The 17,418-nt window shown below is 49.7% G+C and overlaps 2 long non-coding RNA genes across 13 annotated transcripts; both read left to right on the top strand.

Moving 5' to 3' along the window:
* The first annotated feature begins 434 nt into the window (after nucleotides 1-434).
* On the top strand, nucleotides 435-5,920 carry LOC311426549. Of its 7 annotated transcripts, XR_014686841.1 has the most exons (7): nucleotides 436-631; nucleotides 1,062-1,207; nucleotides 2,281-2,678; nucleotides 3,471-3,503; nucleotides 3,993-5,480; nucleotides 5,584-5,620; nucleotides 5,725-5,920. It is a non-coding gene; the product is annotated as an uncharacterized lncRNA (long non-coding RNA). The 7 variants fall into 7 exon arrangements; XR_014686840.1 differs by having other exon boundaries at nucleotides 435-631; nucleotides 3,993-5,620; XR_014686842.1 differs by having other exon boundaries at nucleotides 5,584-5,920.
* Nucleotides 5,921-10,179: 4,259 nt separating this feature from the next.
* Nucleotides 10,180-17,211, top strand: LOC311426544. Of its 6 annotated transcripts, none has more exons than XR_014686811.1 (10): nucleotides 10,180-10,647; nucleotides 10,918-10,971; nucleotides 11,072-12,953; nucleotides 13,075-13,124; nucleotides 13,510-13,603; nucleotides 13,713-13,848; nucleotides 14,562-14,691; nucleotides 14,886-14,924; nucleotides 15,607-15,752; nucleotides 16,932-17,211. It is a non-coding gene; the product is annotated as an uncharacterized lncRNA (long non-coding RNA). The 6 variants fall into 6 exon arrangements; XR_014686812.1 differs by having other exon boundaries at nucleotides 16,525-17,211; XR_014686813.1 differs by having other exon boundaries at nucleotides 15,607-17,211.
* Nucleotides 17,212-17,418: the final 207 nt, after the last annotated feature.

The following is a 17,418-nucleotide window of genomic DNA, read 5'->3' as shown; positions in this document are numbered from 1 at the left end:
TTCGTTTGTCAGGAAAGACGACCATGCAATCCGAGGGCTGTGGACAACCATCTACCAGGTGGTTGTTGCAGCCTCCATCGGTCATGTTATTTGTGCTTTTAGCTCGCCCTCTCCTATATCTTGAGTTGAATTTCTTTTTTTTTTTTTTTTTTTTTGGCAACGCTATGTTTGCAGTGATAGCATTGCTGCCGAGGTATTTTTGACTAAAAATGATCTTAACTGTAGTAGTGAATTCACAGAGTGTGGCTTTGTGTAACGACTCCCGCGATCACAACTTTTTTTTTTTTTTTTTTTTCCTTTGTCACAGATAGGAGGAAAGCTCTTTCCGGAGAGATGGAAAGAAAGTTGTTTCAGAATACGTTCAGAATGTCTGAAGTTGTTTTGGAATTTTTTTTTGTTTTGTTTTTTTTTTTTAGTAGTTAACGGTAGTACAGCCCACAGAGCAATTTCTTTGTGCGTGAGAACTCGCGGGTTAACTGAAAGTTACTTGTTTTATTATAAAACTAGGATTTGAAGCCACGGGCATTCAGAAATGCATATGATATGTCTTGTCACAATCTTCTAGATCAGCTAACCGGAATGAGAACCAATCTTCTGAAAACACGCAGGGATATCGTGGGGCAGGATGAAGGTAAATGGACACAATTATTTATTAATATTCTGGTACAGCTATTTAATTCACCTAAGTAGTGTTTCTGTCCTCGGTGTGGGAGAGGAAGTAGACTTTGCATCGTTTCTTGGGTCAGTCGTCCTTCCCTAGATTCCGAAGGAAAAGAATGAAATTTCTGCCTTCTGTCACAAAACATGTTGTGCGTGCTTGGAATTTGAAAATTCAGTTTCATGGGTGAGCTTTCCTGTGCAACAGGATGCAGTAGATGTTCTTATAGTGATGGTGAAAGGAAAGAGGGGCTTTATTTGCCTTTTGCTTTTCCTTTGTTTTGTAGAGGGAGGAAATAGTGATTTCTAGATCTTAAATGCTAACACTGGAAATGGAAGCATGCGAGGCTTGTATTTCCTTAGTCTTAAGGTAGACTAAATTTAGATACCTTGTTCTGCTGCAGACTGCCTTCACGGCGTTCCTGTTGCTCAAAGGGGAAATCATCAGGAGTAGTTGAAAATGATGCCTTCACCCCTTCGGGAGATTGATCCAGATCAACCAAAAAGGCTTCTTCATACACTTGGCAGTCTGTTCAAACAGGATGAGAAGGTAGGAGAAGTCTTGCTGTCTGCTGTATCATTATTTGAAAAGTAACTGAATTGTAACACGGAGGCAAATACTCTGGTAGTGAATTGACGAAGCAATTGTTTTTTACTTATATTAAAAAAAAAAAAAAAAAGTCTTTTCAGGGTACGATGATAGATGAAGCAGATAAATTTGTTGCTGGGCCTCAGAATAAGATCAAGCGTCCTGGAGAGCCCAATACTCCAGCATCACTAAAGAGAGAAGGCGTAGCACGTCGCCGCTATTGCGACGGCCACAGTCACTGTTGTGACAAACCATGTTGGTGGGAAAGGGCCACCCTGTGCTGCTGGATCTCCGTCACCATATCTGAACCTCAAAGGCATGCCAACAAATAAAGGTGTGTTGGAGTTGTTGTAGTACAGGAACTTGTGTGGTCATAAATGGACATAGTGTGCAGGAAAAAAAAAAAAAAGGTCTCCGTGCTTTCTGTGTTAATTCAAAAGGACACGTAAGTTTTAGAGTTAATTGGGACTGAATTTCTTTGGTCGGCTTAGACAAACAGGCTGTTGCTATAGGTAACGAAGTCCTGAATGAGCAATAATTTGGAACTGTTTCTAAAAAGTGCTGAAACCTTTCACCACGATGGTTTGGCGGTAGCAAGGATTTCATTTCAGCTTTTAATTCTCATTTGTGTATTCTATAGTGGGGAAGGGAGAAGTGGGGAAGGAAAGTGTGTAAAAAAAAAAAAAAAAAAAAATTTTAAATTTCTCACAAATAGTAATTTACCCACCTGTTGCAGCAGAGTCGAAAGAAAAATTTGCTGGAACTGGGGGAAGGAGGGGAAACTTTAGTTTGCTTTAGTCACTGAAATGGGAATACAGCAAATAACTTCACGACAGTCATATGAGACGGTAGCAGCCCAAAAGGAGGTATTCCTGTGGTTGCGTCAAAGGGTGAATAAAACTACTGAAGTGATCTGACAGTGCTGAGTAACTCTCTCCACAGTACTTTCAACAAGAAGGGATGCAGAATAATGTCCTTCTGTGTTTTTTGATCCTGCAGTTATATGCACTACTAAGCTCCTTCTTAATTTTCAGACACTGGTATCAGTACTGTCCAAGATGGTAATGGAGAGAAGAAAGCAGAAAACTGTCAGTTGCTGGAAGAGCAAATTGATGGCTTGTCTGTGCAAATGGCTTCTTCGGTTCCAGCTGTTAAGGGAGAGGATGAAATGTCACCTGGTGACTTAGACTCTCTACATGATGAGTTCAATTGCTTAAATGATGCAAAGATGGCTTGGATCGTAAACCTGGTACCAATGCACTTGTTCGAGGGCCTCTAAATTACAGCGTGGCTAGAGATGACCAAAAACGAGTGATGGAGTCTACTTCTGAATCTGTGCCAAATTGATTTAAAATAACACCTACAATGTTGGAGGGAAGCGATGCTGGTATTAAAATCAGAGTGGTGAAAGAGGTTTGCAAACGTGGAAGAAGTAAGTTCTTTATTAGTGTATTAAAAATAGGCTAGGGGTACAGAAGACTTTTTCTTGAAATGAGGATCTATTTTGAAAATAAAACCTCAGATTTGGAATGATTTTTGATTACTCGTGTACAAGTAGTGGAAGAACAAGAAAGTAAGTACATGTATTCAGAGTCCAACTTTATATCCTCACCGTCCTTACTGCAGCACTCTTAAGCAGGCTTAGTCACAGCACCATTCGTGTTTTCATAGTTGGTTCAGAGAAGAAAACACAGAAACCAATGAAGAAATACTGTTGTTTCACATCTAAGGTGTCCGGTTCATTCTTTTGCGCTACTTTTTTTTTTTTTTTTTGTTAAACTTTATACGAGACAATCGTGCTCATGCTCCACATAGATCGGTCATCTTGTAAAGAGTAGTTATCTTAAACCTCTGCTTTCAAAAATGACAGCTCTAGGTTGAAACATGGCTCGGTATCCCTTTGTTTCTATTAACTGCTGATCATGGCAGCGTGTTCGTGGAGATACAAGGCTTCTCTGCTGATTAAACCTAGTCTGCATTTTCCAAGGGCAGGTGTTTCTAGATACTGCTCTTTTAAGAGAACAAAATTCAGCGTTACATTTGAATATCAGCTAATCGATATCACTTCAAATTATTGGTATGCTGGCTTTTTTTTCTTACGTGCATTACTGTATGCAGAAATGGGAAACTCTAGGCTTTGTTGTTTTTCCTTTGGCTGTTGAGATTTACTGAAAATGCATTTACAAGATCTGTTTCTAATATCTGTTTGGATCTCTTCTTTAAGATCGTGAAAAAAATCTTCTCTCTTCTTGAGGAGGTACGTACAAGGACGGATGGAAACTCAGAAGTATTTCATTGAATTTGCTATAAGGGAAGGAGCAAGGTTTGTATAGATACGAATGATTCGGAGTTAAACGCTAACGTTGTTCATGATAGCAAATCTCAGTCTTTTCCAAAACAAGTGTTTTGTTTTGACATACCTAAATTATTACAGTTTCAGCGGTCAAACTGCCGTTGTATTTTCTGAAGTAAATGGTCGTTACCTAGAGCTGAAGTGTGAAATAGAAAGATACGGGTGGTTATGGAAGAAAGACCCAGAATTTGCGTGGGTTGGGGAAAGATGGCTGTATCAAATTAAATTTGCCATTCTGATGTCAGAAATGAGGGAAGCTCTTCCATGCTGGAAACAGAGAGCCTCCGCTAATACTGTTTGTCGTGGCCAAATAATACTGAGTTATTTAACTGCTGTTTTTGGAAGAAGAAATGAAATTACTTCCCTAGGTTTAAAAATCGTGTCTTAATACAGCACTTAGAGAGAACGCTAGAGGAGCTAGAGTTCAACAGCCTACCCAACAGAGTTAATCAGGTGAACGGTAGATAATAGTGTACCAGCCAGAGGAATACGGACCGGGAATGAGTTTGCTGTGCCGCAGAAGAGTGGAAGAGGACGTAGCTGTTGCCCTCGCCATCCTGGCGGTCAAGTGATCTTACTGTCAGAGTCCGAGAAGAAGCAGCAGAGCTTTAACTTTACGAACCTCTATCGGCAGAAGCTGGGCTGTAACCTTAGGGACGTGCTATGAAAGGTGTGGCTTTTTTCCTGTGGAGGGTGCTCTTTGCTCAACAGGCTGAAAAAAATAACCATTGCTGCCCCTCCTGCAGGTGGTGAGAATTTACTCACTTGAATACTGTCATTAGCCGTTTTACGTGCAATAGGCAGTGGATCGCACTAAAATGGGGCACTGTCAAATGCACACAGTGTCTGCATTGTGGAGAGATCCCATCTGTTGTGTCCCCCCCCCCCCCCCCCAATAAAAAAACAAACAAACAAACAAAACTCCCAGAAACACCTGCACTGGTAATATTGCATGTTGCCAGCACAGAGACGAGGGCCTTGTTCCCGAGAACTGCTAGCCATGCCTTTAAACTTGAGATTCAGCGTAGATCGAGAGTAAAGAAACTGCTGTTGTGTTAATGAAAGCTAAAGACAGCCCTGTGACTGTTACCACTTGGTGGTTACTAAACAATCTACCTCAGACTCTCTTCTGTTTTTATCTGCAGACATTATGAAAGCGCACCTGAGGCTTCCCAGGTCCCTGACTTCAGTTCTCTTTCATCCCGTGAGGAGGACGGAGATTCTTCAGGTGGCCTTGCCTTGGCACACGCTGTGCTTTGGAAGCACTAAAAAGAAATGCTTTTAAAAGTGTGCATTTATTTTAATGTTCATACAAAAGAGATTGGTTTTGAACAGTGTTGTTACCGGATCACTAATTTGATATTTTAACTGTATGCATTTTTTTGAACATAGGGGTGTGTGTGTGTGTGTGTGTATATGTGTGTGTGTATATATATATATATATATATATATAAAAAAAATAAACCGTTTTATTAATTCTCGTTAAGTGCTGATCTGAGGAGTCTGTAATGGGCAGCGCTGAATTCCTCAAATTGTCTGTCACCAACAGACCGCTAATATTTTTTGTGAAACCAGTCTGCATATCCTGAAACCCCACTTCTGGTAATAGCTGCGGAATGTGTTTGTTACTTACCTCCCGGTAGCACGTACCCTGGAGCACCTGCCTCATCAGTCAGCTCAGCCTGTACAGGGTGTACATTTTTGCTCCAAGGCTAAAGTGTTAAAGACACCAAGTTCCAGCTTACCAAATCCTTGGTTACCCGAGTTAATATCCTCCCTTCCGTTCCTCTTACTCTTTTGTTCAAAGGTAATGTTGTGAATCACAGAAAATGCAACGAAGACTGGAGCACCTGCACGTAATTAATATTTTCCTTTTAAACGGTAATATGCCAGTAGTAAGTGGCTCTTCAGATAATTTTATTTTCGGTTGTTCTCATTTAAAAACAGTCTCCTGCTCCTTTAACAGCTTTCTTTTAAAAGACAGGTTGAAGTTGTGCTGGCGTTAAGAAGCTCTTCACAAGGTACTGGGGCTGTCCTGAGGATTCCACTTGACCAGCCAGCAGAAGAGGCAGGGAAACATACTTACATTGATGGCCTGAACTTCTCTTCCTATTACTCTTTTTAGTACTAGCCAGCGTGTGTGAGACATCTTTTCCTTCTCCTGTGAAGCAGTGGGCTGGTCTTTCTGGAAGAGGTTGTTTGACCATTGGAATTACACCAGTGAGATTCAAGAAGGAAATAAAATCCAAAAGCAGCAGCGTATCTTTATTACTACGTTAAGTGAGAAAGTGACACTTGGAACGAACTCGTTATAAACAATTCTGAACTCTTTTCTTAGCGGGAACGTACTTGAAAAAAAAAACAAACGAACCACAGGAGTACCTTGGAATACATAGGGCGATTCATCCCTTCAGGATCATTACACGGCAGCTGTATGTCACCACAATACACCTCTTTTGCTTAATGGTGGACTTCTCAGAGGGAATTTACTTGGGTCAGGTATACTGTGTGTATGTGGTTTTATGCACGTAGAGCTGCCTGTACTACACTATCTTTTAAATAGGTGGTGGTAAGAGGAGACAGCTTTCTTCTAGTAGATTCTTCCTTAAGTTTCTTTAGTGATTCCGGGGGCGCTCACTTGACCGTGATGTGCCTGACCTGGTTAGCATCTAAACCTCCTCCTCTGATGTGGTACAGCTGTCTGCTAAATTAGTTACAGAAAGATGGTGACTTTAACTCAGACAGTTCTCTCTTACCTCGCTATTGTTTTATCTGGATAATTTGAATTTGGATTAGAGCAGCGGAGGGAAAAGATGCCTTACACTGAAACGGACGCGAGTCTGTGAGAAGAAAGCCAGGCGTCCTTGGAGACTGCCAATGAAAAGGGGAAGAAAAATGAGTGGAATAAATCTGAGTGCACATAGTCCTGCATCCCGAAGGGAGCACAGAAGGAAGGTTGCTTGCTTAGAAGAGCAGTGGATGCTTCGTGCCCGCCTTAAAGAGAATATTAACAGAGAGAATTCTTTGTAAGACAAGCTGCCCCGCGGGGTGTGGGTAGCAAATACGTTGGAAAAAATACAGCCCCAAGCTCCGAATGGCACAGTAGGCGAGCTGTGATCCGCCCGACAAGGCCTCCCGCGGGCGCCCTCTGCCGCCACCTGCTGGTGGAAAACGAGTACTGCAGGCGGCCGAGGGGCGCGCATGCGCGGTGGCACCGGCGGGCGCCCTCTGCCGCCACCTGCTGCTGTTATTCGGGTACTGCAGGCGGCCGAGGGGCGCGCATAGCGCGGTGACTCCCGCGGGCGCCCTCTGCCGCCACCTGCTGGTGGAAAACGAGTACTGCAGGCGTCCGGGGGGAGCGCATGCGCGGTGGGGTCCGGTGGCGCCCCCTGCCGCCACCTGCTGGTGGTGAAGGGGTACTGCAGGCAGCCGGGGGGCGTGCATGCGCGGTGGGGCCCGGGGGGCGCCCTCTGCCGCCACCTGCTGGTGGGAAGCGAGTACTGCAGGCTGCCGGGCGCCACGAATGCCGCATGACGCCCGTGGGCACCCTCTGCCGCCATCTGCTGGTGGAAAACGAGTACTGCAGGCGGCCGGGGGGCGCGCAACGCGCGGTGACGCCCGCGGGCGCCCTCTGCCGCCACCTGCTGGTGGGAAGCAAGTACTGCAGGCGGCCGGCGGACGCGCATGCGCCGTGGGGTCCGGTGGCGCCCTCTGCCGCCACCTGCTGGTGCAAAACGAATACTGCAGGCGGCCGGGGGACGCGCATGCGCGTTGGCACCCGCGGGCGCCCTCTGCCGCCACCTGCTGGTGGAGAACGAGTACTGCAGGCGGCCGGGGGACGCGCATGCGCGTTGGCACCCGCTGGCGCCCTCTGCCGCCACCTGCTGTTGGGAAAGGGGTACTGCAGGCGGCCGGGGGGCGCGCATGCGCGGTGACGCCCGCGGTCGCCCTCTGCCGCCACCTGCTGGTGGAGAACTAGTACTGCAGGCGGCCGGGGGACGCGCATGCGCGTTGGCACCCGCGGGCGCCCTCTGCCGCCACCTGCTGGTGGGAAAGGGGTACTGCAGGCGGCCGGGGGGGGCGCATGCGCGGTGACGCCCGCGTGCGCCCTCTGCCGCCACCTGCTGGTGGGAAAGGGGTACTGCAGGCGGCCGGGGGGCGCGCATGCGCAGTGACGCCCGCGGGCGCCCTCTGCCGCCACCTGCTGGTTTTAATCGGGTACTGCAGGCGGCCGAGGGGCGCGCATGCGCGGTGACGCCCGCGGGCGCCCTCTGCCGCCACCTGCTGCTTTTAATCGGGTACTGCAGGCGGCCGGGGGGCGCGCATGCGCGGTAACGCCCGCGGGCGCCCTCTGCCGCCACCTGCTGGTTTTAATCGGGTACTGCAGGCGGCCGAGGGGCGCGCATGCGCGGTGACGCCCGCGGGCGCCCTCTACCGCCACCTGCTGGTTTTAATCGGGTACTGCAGGCGGCCGAGGGGCGCGCATGCGCGGTGGGGCCCCGGGGGCGCCCTCTGCCGCCACCTGCTGGTTTTAATCGGGTACTGCAGGCGGCCGAGGGGCGCGCATGCGCGGTGACGCCCGCGGGCGCCCTCTGCCGCCACCTGCTGGTTTTAGTCGGGTACTGCAGGCGGCCGGGGGCCGCGCATGCGCGGTGGGGCCCCGGGGGCGCCCTCTGCCGCCACCTGCTGGTGGAGAACTAGTACTGCAGGCGGCCGAGGGGGGCGCATGCGCGGTGGGGCCCGGGGGCGCCCTCTGCCGCCTCCTGCTGGTGGAAAACGAGTACTGCAGGCGGCCGAGGGGGGCGCATGCGCGGTGGGGCCCGGGGGCGCCCTCTGCCGCCTCCTGCTGGTGGAAAACGAGTACTGCAGGCGGCCGCGGGGCCGTGCATGCGCGTTGCTTATTACGTCGTTGTTTTTTTTGCTGTGTAATTTCCTACGCTCCTAGATTTTTCTTCATATGTAAATCACACAGAATCACAGAACTTCTAGGTTGGAAGAGACCTCAAGATCATTGAGTCCAACCTCTGACCTAACACTAACGTTTGAGCTAATTCCCGTGGAAAATATTTCATTTACTTTCTTGGTTGTATTGTCCTTTCTATGTTCAAAGCTGAGGCATAAATACGGTAAATTTTGCTTCTAGAAACACCCCAGTTCTTTTGTCTGCACTCTGCATGCTGTAAACTAGGGATAGGCACAAAAAAAACCAAATAAATAAATAAATAAAAGAACACAGCTGCTGCTGCTCCTGCTCTCTTTCTTGTGGTTTGCCCCCTCCTCTTTCCCAGGTGATTGGGTTTGGGTGCTGGGCGGGGCCAAATGGTATAGGAGCCCCAGGCACGGCATCAGAGAGCTCCTTCTGCCCGGGCTGCTCTTTGGGGTCAGTGCTTTGTTGATGCTTCTGTTAGCTACATGCAGGGTTCTTTTGGTGGGTCAGGGTCTGGTACGATCTTTTAGAGGAAACCGATCTAGTAGTATGTGCATTTATTGCTTGAAGCTCTTTGGAGGTGATTAATTGTTATAGCACATTTATGGATAGGATGTCAATGTTATTTTGTGCGTTTGCTTTGTTGTTCTAGGTCCCTCGTGATTTTTGCAGGGTTACAGGGCAGATGCCACCAGATCTACCCCTTTTGTTGTTTTTGTTTTGTTTGATTTTTTTTTTTCTTGATTTTTCTTTTTCTTTTTTGGAAGGGGGTTTGGGATTTGAGCATCTCAATTTTGCGGGTTTGGGATTTGAGCGTCTTAATTTATTGGGTTAGGGGTTTTAGGCATAGGACTTCAGGGGTTTAGTGTGGTAAATAGTTTGGGTTAGGTCCGTAGGGGTTTCGAGGATGTTTAGGGATAGGGCTTGAGGCTTTTTTGTGTAAGGGCGGGAAGGGCTAGGGTTACAGTGAGCGCTGTTAAATGTAGTTCTCGAAAACTCGGCCTCTGATTGGCCGTGCTGGCTGTCCAGGGAATTCTGGTAGGTGTAGTTTTCCGGCACCAGGCTTCCGGTAGGCCGTGTTGACTGCCCGGAGCATGCCGGGAGATGTAGTTCTGGGACTCCGAACTTCCGGGAGGCCATGTTGGGTGCCCGGAGCATGCCGGGCAATGTAGTTCTGGGCCTCCGGACCTCCGGGAGGCCATGTTGAGCGCCCAGAGCATGCCTGGAAATGAAGTTCTCGGGAACCAGGGTTGGGCTTAGGGACTAGGGCTGGGGCTAGGGTTAGAGTTTAGGGTGAGGGTTGGGGTTAGGGTTAGGGCTAGTGAATGCTGGTTCTCTGTGTTTGCAGATGACGGTGAGCGTGTTTAAACTAATTCCAGTTGAAGAAGTTTCAGTTACTTGCTTGGTGCCGTTATCAGTTCAACATTAAAAGCTGCAGCAAAAGCAAAAGGGGATTTTTGCTTCTAGAAACACCACAGGTCTCTTGTCTGCTCTCTGAATGTTTTTGAGATAAAACAGATTTTAAAAAACAAAGGAAAGGAAAGGAAAGGAAAGGAAAGGAAAACAAAACAAAACACAGCTGCTCCTTTTGCTCTCTTCCTACTTTCATGTGCTTTGCCCCTCCCCTTTCCCAGGTGATTGGGTTTGGGTGCTGGGCGGGGCTAAATGCTATATGAGCCCCAGGCATGCCATCAGAGAGCTCCTTCTGCCTGGGCTGCTCTTTTGGGGACAGTGCTTTGTTTTTCCTTCTGTCCGTTGCAGGGTTGTTTAGGCAGGCTGGAGTCTATGGATTTCTGGATTTTAAGTGCTTGGAATTCACTTAGTAGAGGGATGTTTAGTAGGGGCTGCTGGCTCAGTTTGGGGCGCGGTTGTCACTGCAGTTATTTTCCTACAGCCAATAGAGTAAAATTCCAGTTTGCCTTTTAGAGGTGCTATAAGTGGGTAAAGAGAACAGATGGAAGCGTGTGCCACGTGGGGTAGGCAAGCGGCTGAGGTACAGGAGGGGATGAGAGCATGTGATTTTTTTTCTGGGGATGAAATGGACTCAATTTTGTTGGTGTATAATCTGTTCTGCTCCTAGATTTTTCTTTCAATGTGAAGAAAAGTTTGAGCTAATTCCAGGTAAGAAAGTTCCAGTTACTTGCTGGGTCGTATTGTCCTTTTAATATTCAAAGCTACAGCAAAAGCGTGGGGATTGTTGCTTCTAGAAACACCCCAGTTTTCTTGTCTGCACTCTGCATGCCGTTGAGCTAAAGCAGACTAAAAAATAAATAAATACAGGAAACACACACACAAAAAACAACAATAACAAAAACAACAACAACAAAAAAAACACACCATTGGGTGATGTGTTGTGAACGCAACGATCATTTAATCCCTTTGTTTTCCCAGGTGGTGTGGATGATACTGGTTGCACTGTTGGAGCTTGGATTTGGAGAGGAACAGGTGAGCATAGTTGTATGTTGCATCAGCAGTAGTCAGCGTTGTGGAGAAGGTGGGCATCATGACCGGCATGCTAGTGAATGCTGGTACTCTGTTTTTGCAGCTGATGATGAGCCTGGCAATTGACTAAGATGACGACCAGTGCCTGTGTATTTCTTGAGGCGGAGGGAATTTACCATGCAGCAACCTGAGAGCTAAGTTGGGGGGCACCTGGTATTTGCATATCTGGGGTGGCTAATGGGAGCTGGGAGCCAGAGCAGCGTGGAGCCAGCTGGCTGAAAATACTTGGTGCCGCTGCGAGGGTGGTTCAGGCTGGGTCACGTTCAGGCTGCTTGTGGCTGGGTCACCAGGCTAATAGAAGCAGCGGGATTATTTTGTAGCGTGAGTGCGTGCGCCAGGCAGGACAGTTTCCTTCTGTTCGTCTGTCCTGTAGTGTTGCTTCTGCAGCGTCTGTTCTGTGCTTCTCGGGTCTTGATATCCTTCTAGCTTTTTACACTGGACAGACCAGACAGGCGACTTGGTAGCGGTGCTGAAGGGCCTCAGTGCTTGTTTTGTCATCGTGGCTCTGATCCGAGCACTTCTTGTCTTGCAGTCGCTGCTTGAAGTGCAGTTCTGTTTCAGGTCTCGTGCATCATATTCGGTTTGAGATCGCACCTGTTTCCATCCTCGCTCTTGTGGAAGTCATCTGGGCCGCATCAGGAGCTCTTGCTTGGGAATTGATTTCCTAAGCGTCGTCTTATGTGATTAAGGAGGTATTGGGGAGGCAAGGACAGTCCCCAGACAAGGACTGTATATCTCGAAACAAGACACCGGAACTCACGATAAGGAAGCGGCAGACGGACAGAGAAACAAATGTAAGGACTATAAATCTCAAAACTGGACGTTGGAATTCATTATAAAGACACAACAAAGGGAAGAATTAGCAACAGCCAGCTCTTGCGATTAAGAAACATGCCAACTCAGCGGATTCCTGACCAAAGGTGAAAAGTACAATGTGAGGAAGACTCGGGGTCTTCCTCCCAAAGACCCCTGCCCACGTCCCAAAGGCCCCTGCCCACAGTTCTTGGGAGGCTCTACTCAGGCGCAAGGTGCCAAAAGGCTAATTAGCATGAGAAGCGAGGGAAGGCGGGGGTAGGCAATGAATATGTATAGGCGCCGGTAGAATATTGATAGATTGATTGTATAAATTCAAGACTGCTTTCTGCTTTGGGTATGCACGATAGGTGGAGAGATCCCCCCGTGCATCCAGCGCTGCAATAAAGAATATACCGCTTAAAGGAATTTCGGCTTCGATCTTTGAATCATATGGGGTTTTCAGTCCCCATCCTTCTGGTCTCTTGTCTTGAAGGAAGGCTTTTTAGGCCTCCATCACCCCAGTTCTGGCAGTGTCTTCCAGTCGCGTGTCGTGACATTTGAGTCTCTCCTTGGGTCTGGTGCAGAGCACCTGTTGTGACTTGCTGTTGCCATAGGGCTTCCCTCCGGGGGTCACTTTTTCTTGCGCCTTGTGTTGTGTGTTTTGTTTGTAGTGTTTGTGGCGTGGCTGTGTGTGTATGTGTTTGGTCTGGAGCTGTCCTGCCTGGCAGTTAGTGATGACAGCTAACGTGGCAGTGCATGGGTGTGCTAATACATTGTCCGGACTGTGTTGGCGAAGACATCTGGTCTGCCTCTGCGCACGTACTGAAGGGCAGCAGGCACAGTCATCTCTGTGGTGTTTGTCAGATGTGCGTGTGGGGGGGAAGAGTTGAGCTGCTTGTGAGCAGCTGCTCGCATAGTGCTTGAACGGTGTGCTTGAGGAGGAGGTCTGTGGAATCTTGAAAGCTTACAGATAAGGGGTTTTTGAAACTTTTATTTTTATTTCTCTCCTGTCCCCAGTAGAGCGTAAACCTTTGGAGGAACCTGTCACAGGAAAGAGCTCCTTCCGGAACTGTTCAGCGCTCCGTAGGCAGCTCGGTGACTGGCTTGGTCTACTTCTGAGGTGTGCTGAGGTATGGGGGCTGCTGTTTTGAAATGATAATATTGTAAACGGGGTCCCTTTGTGTTGTTGAGGGATGGGTGCTAATGCTGGCAGCTGAATGATTATCTTGTGACCGTTTTCATTTGTTAAAGCTGAAACACAGTGTACAACGCGGGACTTGACCGGAGCTGCTTTTGGCAAGGTGAGCGATGAACAGATGTAGCAGGTACTTTAGGGGTGCAGTTGTCACTGCAGTTACTTAACTGCACAAAGTACAGTAAAAATCCTGTTGATATTTCAGGGGTGTTGTAGCTGGCCTAAGAGAGCAGATGGAAGCATCTGCCTCGAGGGCAGGTGAGGGAGCAGAGGTTAGGGAGCAGATGAGAGTAACTGTCCCAGCTGTGCTGTGGCTTTGGATGCTGCTTCAGCCTATGCTTTTCTTTTTGTTTCACAGGTGTGTCGCACAGGCTCAGAGGGGCCAAGCTGCACTCTGAAGAGCAGCACGGGAAGGGCGGGCTGTTTGTGAGCTGGATTGGAGCAGAACTGCCAAGTAGCACGAGGTGACTGCGAAGGGTCTTGCTTTGCAGGTGCCATGGCAGGCTCTCCACAGAAGCGGTTGAGGATTTGAGAGGAGGTTGCAGATCATCGAGGAGCGACACGTGCAGGGACGGCTTGAAAACGGTATGGCTGCTTTCTCTTCTGTTTATCAGGTGTCCCAGGCGACGTGGGCTGTGATGTTAGCCTTTAGGATCGGAACAAAGCAGGTGCTGATGGCGGTCTTCTTCGGTAGGCAAAGAGGTGCCCGAAGCCCCCTCCTGTGCAGCCTGAGCACGCCTCGCTGAGGATGAAGCTTGCTTTCCAGCAGTTCTGGAAACTGTGTTGAGGCTGAAATGCTGCGTCTGTGTTCGGGTTGGGGTTGCACCTTGGTGAGTATAGGGATGGGTTTTAAGTGGGTGCAGCGGAGGGCCCGGCCCCAGTGTCCTGTAGTGTGTTTTGACCCATCAGCATAGCCTTTTGGTTCTCAGATAGCCTGCTGAAGGAAGTGATTTTTGCTGCGAGTGGAACGGAATTGATTTTGTTGGCGTATAATCTGTTCTGCTCCTAGATTTTTCTTTCTGCGTAAATAAAAGTTTGAGCTAATTCGAGCTGAAAAAGCTTCAGTTACTTGCTTGGTTGTGTTGTCCTTTCAATATTCAAAGCTGCAGCGAAAGCATGGGGATTGTTGCTTCTAGAAACACCCCAGTTCTCCTGTCTGCCCTCTGCATGCTGTTGAGCTAAGCCTTATAAATAAGTAAATAAACCACAGCTGCTGCTCCTCCTCTTTCTACTTTCATGTGCTTTGCCCCTCCCCTTTCCCAGGTGATTGGGTTTGGGTGCTGGGTGGGACCAAAAGGTATATGAGCCCCAAGTATGCCGTCAGAGAGCTCCTTCTGCCTGGGCTGCTCTTTGGGGGTAAGTGCTTTGTTTTTCCTTCAGTCAGTTGCCGGGTTCTCTAGGCAGGCTGGAGTCTATGGATTTCTGGAATTCTAAGGGCTTGGAATTCACTTCATAGAGGGATATGTAGCAGAGGTTGCTGGCTCACTTTTTTTTTGGGATGGTGGGATACGCTCCTGTGTTTGATCTGTATTTTAATCTCTAGATGAATCAACCCACTTGTGTAACTCTCCAGAGGACTAAAACCAGCTTGATGACATGCTACAAGAGGCTTGACCGTGTTGGTGCAGTATTACCAAGAGACTGAGCAGGGTCACCTTTTTCATCTGCAAAGGGTATGTCTGCCATTACCCCTGCCGGGGCTGCTATGCATTCATGGCCTTGTGGCATTTGTGGACTTCAGTTTGTTTGTTTGTTTGTTTGTTTGTTTTATTTGTCTGGCTCTGGTCTCTGTGTTTGAGTCCTCTGCATGTGCCGCACTGTTTGCGTATCCATTGTGGATGTGACCTTCTCTCTTTGTTTCTTGTAGCTCAGGGCGTAGGCACGGAAGCTTGAACGAAGCATGAGGGTGAGTGGACAGCAGTGGGGGCCCCGAGTTGCTCGGTGGACTGTGTGAGTCTGCTTCAGCTGTCGGGCCGGCTTTGCAAGTGCCTTGCGACAGCAGAGTACGTCTCCTGCCACGTTTCTGACACGTGCCAGACGTCAGCGGTTCCAGGGTTCCAGTTCCTGAAATGCTGGAGATGCTCGGAGCACGAGAGGAGCTGGGGCGGCTTCGGGGGGCTGGGGGAGAGGGGACAGGGGAGAGGGGGGCGGCTGCGGCGGCGGGGGGGGGCAGAGAGGGCAGCAGGAGGAGGTGCCGTTGCGTGCGCGTGGCCGACGCCCCTCTGGATTGGCTGGAGTGCTCCGTCCCGAGGCATGCTGGGAGCTGTAGTTCTGCGCTGCCGGGCGGCCACGTGGGCTCCGGGCTGCGCGGCCGGGCCGGGGCCGGGCCGGGGCCGGGCCGTGCGCGCCGGGAGGCGCAGGTTGCCGCTGGCGGCGAGCGCGGTTGCCGGCGGTGAGGCGAGCGAGAGCCTCCGGGGGTGCCTCCTCGGAGCGTCGGGCCGGGAGGGGCGGGGGGTGTTGAGGCCGGGCGCGGGTCCTCGCTGCGCTTGATCGTTGGGCTGGGCTGCGCCGCGCCGCGCCTCGGAGGCTTTCCTCTCCCTGCGTCCTGACAGCCGGCTCTCTCCTTGTGCTGCGGTTCACCGGGGCAGAAGCAGCTCCCCGCCGCTAGGACCCCTGCGGGGTTTGTTGCCGAGCGAAGGTGGCGCACCGGGTAAAGCGAGGAAAGCCGCAGCTGGCGTGCTGCGGTCGCAGGGTTCTCAGGAGAGAGAGCAGCCCGTCCGTCCCGACTGCCCAGGTAAGTCGCAGCGACCTCGGGGTGGAATCAAGGCGTGCTCGTAAGCTTCCTGCAGCCCCGGCTCCAAGGCTTCATTGAATTTGCGGAAGCGCGAGCTGCTCGGCGCTGGGAAGCGCAAAGGGAAGGAAGGCACGTAGTGCCTGCCGAGTCGTAGTAGCCTCTTAGACCTAGAATGAACTGGCCTGTCAGGCTCTGTCTGTTGCTCAGTCTTTGGTACGAGAGGCTAAACTTTGTCCCGCCTCAGCTTTCGGAGTTGTCCTAGGAATAGACCGGTGCTTGCGGGGCTTTCCAGGACGCTGGTTGCGGTCAGTGAGGACAGACGTGAGAGGCAATTTCTGTCTGTCTGTCTGTCTGTCTCTTGGTTATGTCCCAAGAGTTTTGCTTGAACTGTGTGCAATAAAGGAGGCCTTGGGCCTGTACTGAGCAGCGAGAGAGAGCAAAACTCTGCGTAAGCACTGGCCGTGGCAACGTTGCTTGGGAGTTGAGCGGCTGGGGGTCTTTCCAGAGGTGGGGGGTCTTCCCAGCGGAACTCGGTACGCAGGCAGAAACGTGACCTTCGAGGTCTTTGTTTGTCTTGCGCTGCAGCTGTGGTATTTGCCCCATAACTGTATGGAGTTGCTGAATTCTAGAGGGGATGATGATAGAGACGTCCCTGGTTCAGCCTTTTTTTGCCGCAGTCCTTGCAGAAGTTGTGGAAAAATGAGTAGTATCCTTCTCTTTAAGTTCACCTTTTAAAGAGTTCTTCCTGCAGACTCCTGTCTCCGTGGTTTAGGTACGTGATTTGTGTGAAACAGAGCCAGGCTTTCCTGTTAACGAGTGCCCTGATTGAAATTCCCTGTTGTTGGAGAACAAGAACCATCAGTGGTGCTTGGCAGTTTAAAACCTCTTGGCTTACGCAAAGGCTAACTTGCCAAAGCGAATGGGAAGTAGCCTAAAGTTCAGTAAATGCGCTGAATAGAAAAGGCCGTCTTCTTGACGGGAAAAGAGCTTTGCAGAACGTGAGCTTTGTTTCCCGTAGGGCTCCCTGCTTGCCCACCTGTTCAGCGATTACTGCAGGCTTTGACTGGTCCCCTCAGGCCCAATATCGCACACGTGCTGTGCTGCAGACGGTGCCTTAGCTTCCTTGCCGTCTCGTGCTGCGTTACTTGTACCTGCGGAAAACTTACTTCAGTGTCACAGAAACCCCGTGGGAAGCGTTCCCGACTCACGCCGGTAGGACCATCCCGTCGCGGCTGGTAAAATCCAGGAGCAGGACGATGCTTGGAAGAACGTCACCTATGGAGGAGAAGACAACAGTCTCCTTCCTGTTAGGCAACAGGTTTCCAAGACTGGTTTCCCCACCCCCCTGTGCGTTTTGAAGGAGGCAGTCCCTAAGCTGATGCAATCCAACTATCCAACTGCATCTAAGATGCTGGTTGTTACTTCCATAAGCTATAAAGGAACTTAATGTGTTCTGTGTTTTTAGGTCGAGGCTCGTGTGCGTGAGTTTGGCTTGTCGCGATGGCCGGTGTAGATGATCGCTCACGTGCCCCAAAGCTCCTTGTGCTGATGCTGGATCTGCCCCACGGTAAAGGACCGCATGCTGTGTGTTCAGCTTTTCTTCCTTACCGTGTCGTCCGTATGTATGTATGTATTTACTTCTCTGAAGGAAAGGGTGGATTTTTCG

This window comes from Aythya ferina, assembly GCF_964211825.1.
Source record: "Aythya ferina genome assembly, chromosome: W".
Lineage (NCBI taxonomy): Eukaryota > Metazoa > Chordata > Aves > Anseriformes > Anatidae > Aythya > Aythya ferina.
The sequence above is the reverse complement of the archived record's forward strand: the minus strand, read 5'-3'. Positions and strand labels throughout refer to the sequence as shown.